The 10,748-nt window shown below is 44.6% G+C and overlaps 1 long non-coding RNA gene across 2 annotated transcripts; it reads right to left on the bottom strand.

Annotated features, from left to right (window-relative positions):
- Positions 1 to 2,838: 2,838 nt before the first annotated feature.
- LOC147647966 (uncharacterized) lies at positions 2,839 to 7,023 on the bottom strand. 2 transcript variants are annotated; one of them, XR_015280852.1, is made up of 3 exons: positions 6,812 to 7,023; positions 5,359 to 5,415; positions 2,839 to 5,210 (listed from the first exon to the last, which is right to left on the bottom strand). It is a non-coding gene; the product is annotated as an uncharacterized LOC147647966 (long non-coding RNA). The 2 variants fall into 2 exon arrangements; XR_015280851.1 differs by lacking the exon at positions 6,812 to 7,023 and having other exon boundaries at positions 5,359 to 5,570.
- Between the last annotated feature and the right edge of the window lie 3,725 nt (positions 7,024 to 10,748).

Below are 10,748 nucleotides of genomic sequence, written 5' to 3'. Positions count from 1 at the left end.
ATTTTCCCTGTGCTGTGCTCTTTGGGGAGTGCCCTAGCAGCAATAGCTGGATGTAAAAAACCCAAGTGGAACTCTGACATCGCTCTCTAGGGACAAACAGACTTTGTGCTTTTGGTTTATAACTTGGTGGGGTTTTTTTAATATTTCTCAAAGAATAATCACCAAAGATAGAACCAGGACTAGGAAATAACAGGGGGGGAAAATTAGGAAGGTTCAGTGCTCCTCAGAAAAGTCCCAAAACTCATCTTACAGCAGGCAGTTTGTTTTGTAGGAGATGCTAATCAGCACTTGACAAATAAATTGAAAAACAGATAAACTGGCAGACAAATAGAAGATTACTCTTTCCCTTGAGCAAGTCAGTGGCTCAATTGCTATTTTACAAGTTCAGGAGGCTCCACGTGTTGTCTAATGCTGAGCATAATTATAACACTTCTCTCCCAATTCCTTGACAATTTATTTTAAGAAGTGTCCAGTTGACAAGCCTGAAGAGCTTCCTCTAATATTTTCCAGCCATTTTTGAGGTCACTTATATTTTTTTTAGGGCTTTGCATTTCCCAGCAGTGCATGGGCACAGTGCAGCCCTCGCCAGCTGAGATGTCCAACAAGTGACCCAAAAAAATGGGGAAGGATTCCTCCTGCCCCCTTCCCTTTATGAAATCGATGATCTCTCATTTCTTGCTTCAAGGAGACAATTAAAATCCTTCAGAAGGCAGCAGGGTTATGTTACCACTGCCACCTGTACTGGGCTGCCCCTAAAAGTGGAGTCATGAAGCTCAGGGTACATTGTACAAATTAATTTTTTTTTATATTTATTTATGTATTTGTGTTTTATATATATGCATTTGTAATTTTTTTATTTCTATAAACACATACATGCATATATATGTATTATATTACTTATTATATTAAAATTGTATTAAAAATATTGCATTTAATAATATATGTTGTTACTTATGTTATGTTATGTTATGTTATGTTATGTTATGTTATGTTATGTTATGTTATGTTATGTTATGTTATGTTATGTTATGTTATGTTATGTTATGTTATGTTATATTATGTTGTGTTATATTATGCTATAATATTTCTTTTAATTTTTATAGCAATTAGATTATTGGCTGTTTGGGTTTTTATAAAGGGGAGAACTTCTCAGCTACAGAATGATCATTGCAAAATCAGTTGTCTGCTGCCTGGAGTTATACAGGACAGGGGCTTCTGCAGAGACCAACATTGTCTACATGAAATTATTCCAGCGAGATGGGGAGCCTAAAACAAAGGGAAACTGGAAAACCAATTTTATGGCTGTGTGTAGCCTTGAGAGGGAGGAAATCCAGAGCTAAAGATCACAGGTTTGGATGTCTGAGCCAAGAAATTTCCTGGTTTTACTTGGTTTGTGCTAGGATTTGGGGATGAACAGGATTACCTGAGTGCTGGCTCTCTTGTTTGAAGCAACCTGCAAGTTCCCAAATACCAGCTAACCACAACTAAACCTGCACCTTACATCTGGAAAAGCAGGACTCAAGTGTGACCCTTTTTCTGGTGCTGTTGTTGATTAAAAAAAAAAAAAAAAAAAAAAAAAAAAAAAAAAAGGAAATATTACTTATATCTACATAAAGAGCAGGTAGGAATTCAACATCCTTACCCAGAAGCCTGCCATGCAAAAAAACCATTTCATTAACAGGGGTATAAAGCCAAAAACCTGGATTTAAAATAACTTCATGGAGTAATTTAGGAAGGCAGAAGAACGTGCTGAGAAGATCTCTTTCCACCAAAAGAGATGCTGCACTCCCTTCTCTCAAACTTCAGGTTGCTGGAGTCAGATAAAAGCAAAGTGGAAACAAATATAATAGCCAGCAGACTCTTGGAAATGTTTCTTATTCTGAAGTGAAGAGAAAACAAAACTTTTCCAAGCCTTCAGGAGAAGCAGCAGATGTTTGTCCTGGAAGAGCAAGAAAGAGCAAAGCCTGGGCTGGGCACTCCCTGCTCCTCAGGGACAGCCTGGGACCCTCCTGAGGAGAGGAGAGAGATAAAACTGAGAGTCCAACACCTCCCTGGCTCCTGCAGTGGTGCCTGCACCTGTTCTGAGCACACCTGTCAGCACCACAGGTGTTTTCTGCCCTTGCAGCACCTTCCCCCTGACACAGGTGAACTTTTGCACAGGTAAAACCTTCCTGCTTTCTCCCCCACTGCTTCCATTCACTGCTCTCTGCTCATATTTAATCTCAGCTCCATGACAGACTCTTTCCTTTAAGCAACATCATTCATAAAAGCACAGAAGGTGTGCTAACATTTCCTGAAGTTCATCAGGCTCTTTTAGCACTCACATTTTATACTCTGTATTTACACTCCGGTTTTTTTCTCTTTCTTTACCATTTTTTCCCCAATGTTATATGAAAGGAGCTTCTTATTTTCAACTTGAAGTTTAAAAGAGGAAAAAAAAAAAAAAAAGAAATTACTGAGGGTTCATTCACATCTAAGTTCCCAGCTACCTCATGTAACCACATTTTATTGAATGTCACTTGAGGAGCTGGAGAGATCAGCAGATTAGGCAGTCACTCAGGGATCAAATCAGAACTGCTCCTCCTGACATCCAAATGAACCTGTTACTCAACTTTTCTGACAAAAGGAGATTTTATCTCACTGAAGTCAGGGGGGAAAGAGCAATAGGGCAGAGTAATTATGTCAACTATTCTTTCCAAGCAGCATTACAATGAGGTTGACTTCTGTTGTTGTTGTTCTTGTGACTCATTCTTGGGATGTTTGAACCAAAACAGTGCTGACCTGCATCAAGAGAATCGGCAATTAGAAACAGGAACAAACATCTTGCAACTCTGGCAGTTGCTGAGAAAGGCACAGTTTTTTTACTTTGAAGTAGAAATTCTGCACATTTATAATCTGCTTTACAGAAATAAAAAGCAAACAAACACAGGAAGTAATAGAAAAATAGACAGAGAGCATATTCAGATGCTCAGCTGAGATGTACCAAGCAGACAAAGTTAATTAGGTACACAAATATTGCTGAACTAATATTTTAGTTTATCAAGCCAAGAAGACAACAATAATACATGCACATGATCTGAAAAAAAAAAAAAATAAAATAATTATTACTAAAATGATTCTATCCCTCTATTTCCTGGGGCAGGTGCCTTGGGCTTTAACATGGAGTTAGCCATTACCTGAAAACAAAGATAATGGAAACTTTGTGGAAAATGTGATCGATTTGAAGAGTAAAGCTGAGCCCAGGGAGCACTGCATGCCCCAGAAGAGGATAAATATGGGAATGTCTGACAATACCCAGAGCAGGACATCGTGTTCCCTGTTTTTGCACCAGTGATTCAGCCACTTAGGATCATTGGTAGAGGCAAAGAAGTGTCCCAGAATCAGTTTCCTGAGCTTGGGTCAGAGAAAAACCCCATCACACGTCCTGTCTGACCTCAGCAATGACCAAAACGTTTTTCTCCTGTTAAGACATAAAGGAGAGAGTGGTAAAAGCGAGAAAATCAGGGAGAGAAAAGCCCTCCTGGTGTATGGTAGGTATCAGAAGAGAACCAGCAGGACGTGGCACGGGAGTGCCAAGCTCTACCCCATCCAGTCATTTTTGGGAGCATTTTAAAGAGCCTGATGACAGCTCACAAGTGGTTTGTGTCACCTAAGCCACGTGCACTGAGGTTTGAAGCCTCTGTTCTCAATCAGCTCACCTGCCTTGCACCTGGAGGGGTGTCACCCCTGTCACCACTGCTTTGGGAGTGGCACATTTGTTATTTTTCACACACCAAACCGGGGCACCCAGTCTGGCTTGTGCTGGTGCTTGGGAAAGGGGGCAAACTGGACCAGAACCAAAGTAAGGGTGCAGAATGCCCTTTTTGCAGGGATTAAAGCACTCCCAAATTCTTGTTGTAATACTGTGATATCCTTTTACAGACCCCATCCCAACCCTGGCTGCTCGCTCACAGCACAAGCCTATCGCTCCATCAGGGAACACCCTCCATTATAAATAACCTCCTACTTCAAAGGCTAACAAATTACTTTGATGCACTTTTAAAGTCAATTCTCCAGCGTTTTTGCCTGATGGGAAATCATTCAATAGCTCAGAGCACCTTGTTTGCATTTCCAGCTGGTGCCTCTGTGAGGAGGCTGTGGCCCCTTTGCCCTCTGAGGTACCACTGACAGTAGCATCCACATCAAACAACCCCAGAGTAAACTGGAGGTCCAAACACTGCACGTGCCTGTATTTTTCCAGGGAAAGCTCAGATTCTGCTGTGGACATCACCAAATCAATGAAAAATCGTGGCTAGGAGTGCTTTGTAATCAGCAAAGCAGGAGTGTCACGAAAGCACAGTAACCAGCTATTAATCACATCTCTTTGATAACCCTGACCCTGCTAAAGCACAGCATCTGTCTTGTGTTTTTTGTGGCTGGGAGCCAAAGCCAGGATCAGGAAACAACTATTTCACTGGTCAGATGTTAACATAGCACAGCATGTTGACTTTTTAACCACCCTATGAGCTCAGAGAATTTAATGGAACTGTCTTTCATTTGGCTCAGCCCCATTTATTAATACTACTGGGGTGAGTAACTCATATGATCACACATGCACTTGAGAGAGACGTGTCTAGACAGACCCAGAAGTGCCCACTCTGTTTTCCACAACCAGGAAAAACCTGAAGCTCACAGCCAGGGAAGCTGGGATAGCTGTTTGAGCTCACACCAAAGGCACTCCCGTCAGGGTAGATACATGTGAACAGTAGCAGGCAAGGCCTTTCAACCGAGGACCAGATGGTAAAAATTAGTGGCATTTGTGCCAGCTGAACGGTTAGGGAGAGAGAGAAGTGATGATCAAAGGAGTCACATCACCAGAGGGGGAAAAAAAATAAAAAAAGAAAGTAAAATTAATTATTACAGTACTTGAAAGTGGAATTAGCTAGTAACTAGTAAATCCATCTAGGTTCACAAAGCCAGCTGCCACTTCTTGATAGCACTGTGGCTGCTGTTGGGCCAGCCCTGGTCTGCATCCTCCATAACACAGCCAAGACCTGGCTGTGAGATCCAGAGAGACCCAGAGCCTCTGCTCCACCAGCAGCTCCTCCTTGTCCCGTGTGGAAATCCTTCTTGCACCATTCCTGTTGCTTTGGGCATTCGGTGTTGCAGGAACAAACTCTGAAGTCACCAGCCTGGGCAGGGTGGCAGCAGCTGGCAGGGCTCCATCACCGCTGGAGATGAAGGGAAACGAGGGGAGATGATGAACAAGAGAGGCACCTGAGGGCTGCCCAAGCCCCTGGTGCTCCTGTTCCTCAGCCTTCCCAACACCCTGTGAGGCTCCCCAGGCTGAGCTTTCACCTGCCTGTGCTCTGCACTCACCTGGGCTCAAGCCAAGGGAGGGCACAGGGAGAAGCAAAAGGAAAATTCCCAGGTTGGCTGTGAGCAGAGTTTCAATTAAAGGTCTGTCCTCGTTAAGGCTAATTGCACAGCCCATGCATTATGGGGTTTGGTTTTTTTATTTCACATGAGATTTAGTTGTTCATGCTTGAACATAATATGCCCATTAGAGTAAAACTGGAGGTTAGATGACGCTGCCCCTCGCCGCGGCTCTCCTCGCCCTGGCTAGCTCTTGCTCTCTAGCCGCTGGCAGCGCCGAGAGTGGGGAACGGTCTGGGAGCTCGTTGTCCCAGACCGAACCTTCAGAGCCTGCGAGCCACCAAGCTCTGCGGTCTCAGGTGCGTCGTGGGTGCCCGATGAAGGCAAGGAGGAGGCTCAGAGTCCCAGGTTCTCTCCAGAAACCAGGCTTTATTCTAGGGTCGGGAGCAGTGGATGAGGGAAGGACTGGAAAGGTCAAGGGTAGGACGGTCTGAGCGAGGAGCACCTCCGTGCGCTCCAATTTAAGGTGGGGAGGGTACAAACACAAGAACCAATCAGGGCATCTCAGGGGAGGAGTTGGGGGGAGGGTTTACAATGTTGGGGACCAATAGGAATAACACGTGGGAGGGGCGGCAGTCACACTGCCAATGGGGCTTCGAGTGAGGGATAAATGACAGGGAAGGAGCTAGAACAAAAGGTGGGGTCTACATGGATTGATGGGGTTCAGGGGCAGGAACAGGGTGATGGACAAGGAAGGTTCAGGAAAAAGGGGAGGGGTTTACAAAACTGACAAGCGGGTAAAACCATCACAACTCATGGGGGGAACAACATTAAGAACAAACCATTTAAATTAATAACCAGAACAAAATGAACAGGCGGCAACAGTTAGAGAAAACAAAAACATCTTGCAAACGCTTGAACTCCTTCCAGCTCTTTCACCCACGATGCCTAACACAGGCTGCTAAACTTCCCCTGAATAGTCCTGTCTTTGTCTGACAGAGGCATTTCTCTGATTCTCTTGTCTCTCCTTTCCATTCAGCAAACTTCATCATTTAAACAACACAGGTGCAACCTTGCGTTGTTTTGCACAGGAGCAAACACCTGGGAGCCCTGTGCTGCCAACCCTGCTCTGTGCAGTCACTTCCATATGGTGCCACTTCCCAGACCAGAATCACCCTCCCAAATCACAGTTACCCTCCTCTAAAGATGCAAAACATTTAAGCATGTGATTAATTGGAAGCATTAGAGGCGAGTGAGCACTAAAGCGTTCTCCTGGGTCCCTGCTGGATGACAACTTTGGTTACTGGAGTGAGGAAATCATTCTGCTTCAGCAGCCTATTGCTTTGGGGCCTGATCCTTCCTTCTAATTGCAGGATAAATCCACAGGGAGAGGGAAGGGAAGGAGCTGATACCCCACACGCACCACAAAAAAAAGGAAACCAGTCCAGTCCATCACCTCAAGAGGTACTTGTGTCACTTTGTACCACAACAGTGTTTTCTGTGGAATCTACCAACTCCTTTTGATGGTGTTTCCCAAACATTTATGGTCCTGAAGGATCTAGCAGAAATTAGAAGTCACAAGGTAACCATTATTTCTATTTAATACAATAGGGTTAAGAGCATTTTTCCTTCCTTCTGCAGCCCCACTCAGCTCCCCACACAGCACCTGCAGCAGGACAAATGCCTGGAAAGTAAAAACACGTGCCAGGAGGGTATTTAGATAAAATCTGCAGTGTGTGAGCCGCTCTGACAGCACTCAGGTGTGCTCCTCACCTGCCACCCCTCCCATGGCCAGCCAGCCTGTCAGCAGAAGCTGGCAGGCAGGGGAGTGGGAATCAGAAAGCAGCTGGGCTCTTTTTTTTATATATATATTTTTTTCCTCTTTTTGGTTTTTTTTTCATTTGAGACAAGGGTATAATTATACAGATGTTCATTGCTGGAATTTGTTGTGGGGTTTTTTTCCTCCCTCAGCAGAACTGAATTCCTCATAAATCCGAGTGGGAAAGGGGATCTGGAGTGGTAGAAAAAACACACACACAAAAAAAAAAAACCCACCCAAAAAAAAACAAACAAAAAAAAAACCCCAACAAACCAAAACCAAACCAACAAACAAAAAAACAAACCAAACCAAAACAAACAAACCAAAAAAAACATTGGAACTCTTCTCACCCTCCCTTTGCTTGAGCCCAGGTGAGTGCAGAGCACAGGCAGGTGAAAGCTCAGCCTGGGGAGCCTCACAGGGTGTTGGGAAGGCTGAGGAACAGGAGCACCAGGGGCTTGGGCACCCCTCAGGTGCCTCTCTTGTCTAATTTGACTCCATTATTTTGGGTGGCATGCTCCTGAGCAAACAGGCAACCCCTGGGCTGGCCAGTGCAAGGAGAAGAGTATTTTGGTGATGCACCAAGTCCTTGAAGTAAAGTGAGGAGTTTCCCAACAAGAAAATCAGTTCAGGATCAATCTGCCCTAGACTGTATGGTTGCTCCTGTTTTTTTAAAAGACAGACAATTAATTTTTCATTATTTAACTCATTATATTCATTAATACTTCATATTAGCACAAGATACTGACATTTTAGGTTTAAAACGAAGTGCTCTTCCACAGCACAAGGCTTTGTGTGCCCACTGTATCCTTTCAGCACACGTATTCAAATGCTGATGGACCAGCAAAATGAACATAAGGGCCTTCAAACCCTGCAATTCCCACCTCACACCCACTTCCCCACAGTCAACCCTCTGACAGCTGCCTCAGCTGGCAACAAAAGACATATAAATACAGAGGCAGTGGATCTGGGGGTATCTGTGTTAAAGCTGACACAGCCTGGGTGTTTGGGCAGCACAGCTGCTTCCAGCTGATGACTCTGTGCCTCCGACCACCACCGTGCAGCCCCATCCCTTGGGGGAACATCTGCCATCCCAAACGTGCTATGAGTGTCCTGCCTGGTTCATTAGTTCATTGGTTTATTCATTGCTTTATTATTTATGAGTTCATTAGGTTGTTTTTATTATTATTATTATTATTAGTAGTAGTAGTAGTAGTAGTAGTAGTAGTAGTAGTAGTATTATTGTTATTGTTGTTATTATTATTATTAATAATAATAATGTTATTATTATTGTTATTATTGTTGTTGTTATTATTGTTGTTATTATTATTATTATTATTATTATTATTATTATTATTATTATTATTATTATTATTATTATTATCATCCTGGGCATCTCCAAGGACCGCTTGGACGTTCCAGACTCGCTGTGTACTCAAGGAAACCTGCGGGGCCTTGAGGGAGCAGCGGATTTCAGAGATGTCCTGTAATATTTCCTGGTGAGATTGCCATCCTTTCTGCAGGGATGCAGTAAAAAATGCAATAAAAAATGCAATAAAGCCCAGCCAGGAGGCAGTGAGGAGTGACTGTCAGCCCCCAGCCACACACAGGGAGGACAGGTAAATTAACACACAGGCAGGTAGGTACACACACACACACTGGGTGGCACAGAGATGCAGGAGGAATCGTGAGGAAGGATAATTTACAAGCCATCAGAAGCATCTGGCAGCCCACAGAAAGGTTTCTTTTTCTTCCCCTCTCTATCACAGGAGCCCAAACCTGTTGGAAAAACTCTTCACCAGCAGTGGAACAGAGGCTGGGTCCTTCCTTGTCACCTTGGTTCATTGCAGGAGTTGGGGGATGGAGCCAAGGGTGGGAAAAACCGAGATGAATCCACTCCAGAGGTGTCCATTCCCTGCAGGAATGCAGGAACAGCCAGGGCAGGGGAAATGGTGCCATGAAGAAACCCTGCTTGCCTGCTCCTGGAGGCAGAGGGTCCCAAATCTGAAGTGAGACTGCAGGGCTGATCCACAGCATCTCTGCATCGTCCCACCAGGCACACTGCTGATGCCAAAGTGCTGGATAAACTAAAAAAGGAAAATTCCAAAAGTGCCCCAGATTCTTTCTGCCATCTTTTCCTACTTCTGAAAAGGGTGGCAGCTGCCTGTGTGTGAGCCCCAGCAAATACTGCATTGATGTGGAGCTCAGGAGACACATCCTGGAGGTAATTCATCTGCCCAGGAGCACGCAGTGAGCTCCTGGCGTGTTGCTTGCACATATTGTCTTCTCAGACGCTGACACTTCATCTTTTTTCCACAATAAATCATCTTCTGAGTCGAACTGAGGATTTTCTTCTAAATAACAGAGCTGACAGTGATACATTTCAACACAACTGGATTATGAAGCTGTCAGCCCCAGCCCTGCCCCGTCTCTATCCCTGTCAGCAGTGGCTGGATGTGGAAGTTTCAGCCTGAAAACCACTCTGTTCTTGAGCAGGTTTCTGCAGATCTGCAAAGGGAAGGGGAGAGAAGAGCATCCCCTTTTCTCTGTGCTCAGTCTGGAGGCACAGACCAGGGCAACCAGACAAATTGGAATTACTAATTACCCTCCACGACATAAATGGCATTTTTGTGCACCTTGGCAGGCTGAGTGTTGGGCGGCTGCTGGCGCATCATTAATCCCCACCAGATAGATTTAATCACCATCCTGGATGGCTGCTGGGCTTGCCCTACCAAGGCAGTGGCACTGCTGTTGTGTTTGCCTTTCCTAATTGCAGGGGAAGCCATAAAATCCGCAGCACAGGAGGAAATTATTCCTCCAGCTGCCCCCCAGCCAGCCAACCCCTGTGTGCAGTCAAACCACAGCCACCAGCAGCCTCTGGAACTCCAGCCCCACCCCAAAAACTCAGCTGAACAGCCTGAAAAGTGAAGTCTGGGAGGGGTGGACACGGGCCCAAGCCACCCTCTGCAGCCACACAAATTCATCCCAGCCCAGAGCAGGGAGTGGGATCTCACCACAGACATAAACACATCTGCTCAGGGAATGTCAGCCATGGGGGACTGCAGAACAAAGCAGGGGACAATGTCCAAGCTGTTTAAAAACCATTATTAAATGAACTAGAACCCAATTAAACCCTTTTTCCCTTGTCCAAAGAGGATAGAGAAGCCAGGAGCACGCAGGAACTTATAAAGGAATTTTCGTGCTACGAGGGGTCTGACCAAATGTTTAAAATGAGGATTTACAATCTGTTGTATGTATCAGGATGGGTGATTTGCTGAGTAAAAGTCTCTTATTCATTGCAAGAGATTAGAGATTAATTTAAAACCCCAAGAGACTTTGTAGCCTTGTCAGAAGCATCTCTCTCCAAACGTTCTTTTTACAGCTGTGACCTCTGATTTTTCCTTATTTTTTTTAGACTTAGGAGCATCCCTAGGCAGTGAGTCCACAGGTGGGACATGCTACTGGATGAAGTATTTATTTTTTGTGTTAAAATCTTGCAGATTCAAAATTTAACACCTTCCCTCCTCTCTGTTACACAAAGGAGAGAAAAGCTCTCATCCCTTCTGAACATCCT

The sequence above is a fragment of the Cyanistes caeruleus genome, chromosome Z, assembly GCF_971803275.1.
Source record: "Cyanistes caeruleus chromosome Z, bCyaCae1.hap1.1, whole genome shotgun sequence".
Lineage (NCBI taxonomy): Eukaryota > Metazoa > Chordata > Aves > Passeriformes > Paridae > Cyanistes > Cyanistes caeruleus.
The sequence above is the reverse complement of the archived record's forward strand: the minus strand, read 5'-3'. Positions and strand labels throughout refer to the sequence as shown.